The sequence below is a fragment of the Tupaia chinensis genome, unplaced genomic scaffold (assembly GCF_000334495.1).
Source record: "Tupaia chinensis unplaced genomic scaffold, TupChi_1.0 Scaffold139935_1, whole genome shotgun sequence".
Taxonomy (NCBI): Eukaryota; Metazoa; Chordata; class Mammalia; order Scandentia; family Tupaiidae; genus Tupaia; species Tupaia belangeri.
The window spans coordinates 608,812-610,611 of record NW_006199814.1 but is presented as its reverse complement, the minus strand read 5'-3'; positions in this window follow the sequence as shown (position 1 = coordinate 610,611).

Below are 1,800 nucleotides of genomic sequence, written 5' to 3'. Positions count from 1 at the left end.
TCCCCCTAGAATAATTCTTGTTAACTTCGTGCTTGTTTGAATTGACTAGGAAATTTTATTTACTTCACTTGTAAAGGAAGCCTTTTTAGACCTTTACTAATAGCCCATCTAATTTTATTTTTCTTTATCTTAAGTTTTCTTTTTTAGAATTTTTTTTATGCTATAAGGCATGTGTACTCTCCAGAGAGAAAGAGAGAGAGAGAGAGAGAGAGAGAGAGAGAGAGAGACCCCCAGGGGCAATTACATGGTTCAAGTCCCAAACCTGGCAAATTGAAAATCATACCAGGCACATGCCTGTGCATTCCTGAAATCCAGGAAGGAGAATGGAGGAGAAGGGATTGTGGAGTGGCCAACTGCCCTGGGGGGAGGGTGGGGGGGGTGATTTCTCACTTTCCCTCTATCTCTCTGGCGAGCGCACTTACCTTATGGCAAAAAACAAAATTAAAAAAAAAAGGATTAAAGTATAACCTTTAATGATGGAATTCCAGAACATCATTTTCAAACTTTCTTGATTATGGAAAACTTAAAGTTAGTAATATATTGGTGAACATCAACTAAAGTTCAATAGATATAATGGGCCCTTAAATGAAAAAAATAATGGCTTTTAGATAGATTGCTACAGGAAATGATCAAACTTATCATGTATTTAAAATACAATAAACATTTAAATATCACAATTCTATGTTTAAATTAAAACACAAGATATAGAAACTAAACATATCATAGATTAATTAATATCATATTAATGACATATAATATGTTGATATTTGAAAAATACTACTTTTAGCTAAAATTTATTGAGCATTATGACTATTTCCTAGTCCAAGCATGTTACATGTATTAACTTTGTCTCACTTAGGAATACTTTATTTTAATTAATTAATTTATTTGCTTATTTTAATTTGACCAGAGAGGGACAGAGCAAGAGAGAGAGGAAGAGAGAGAGAGAAAAAGAGGGAAAGTGAGAAAGCAAGCAGTGTTTCTGTCATTGTGGTAAGGATGTAGAAGATGTCTGTTTAACCCTAGAATATTGACTTAGTCAGTAATCACTGCCATGGGATTCTTATAAACCTGACAAAAATTATCTTTTGCACATAGTTTTATTTAGAAAAGTTTGTACTTACTTATGTCTGTGTGTGTGTGTGTGTGTGTATAAAATGTATGTATATTGAATATCCTTTTTTTTTCAAGATTTTTACATAGGGCACATGTGCTCAACAGAGAGGGAGAGATAGTCAGAGACAGGGAGAGGGAGAATGAGAAATCACCCCCCCCCCAGGATGGATGGCCTTTCTGCCATTCTTTCTCTCCATTCTCCTCTTGGGATTTTGGACATTCATGCACACGTGCCCAATGTGTTTTTAAGCCACTAGGTTCAAAACTTGAACTATGGACACACTGGGAACGGTACTTGAACCACAGAATTCATCAGGTGGGATCCAACACCTTAACCATCACTCCTCCTGCTGGTATCTGTATGTGATAATTTAAGCCAGATACATAACCTGCATGTTTTTGGGTTAAAGCCATGTTTGAAATTTAAATAGACCAGTGGTATCAGTGGTTATTTTATTAATTATTTTTTGACCTTCAAGAAAAATTTCTGAAATTTGTCTCTATAATGTTATTTGGAAAAAACAAATTTTTACCAAGTGGCTATTTGAATGGTATTTATTATATTTTGGGAGAAAGAAGCACCTGTCTTCTTGTTTTGACCTGGCTTCATGACCATCATTTTGTTGTTGTTGTTTTTAATTGCCAGAGAGTATGTGTTGTCACCAGACACAGAGAAACAGAGGG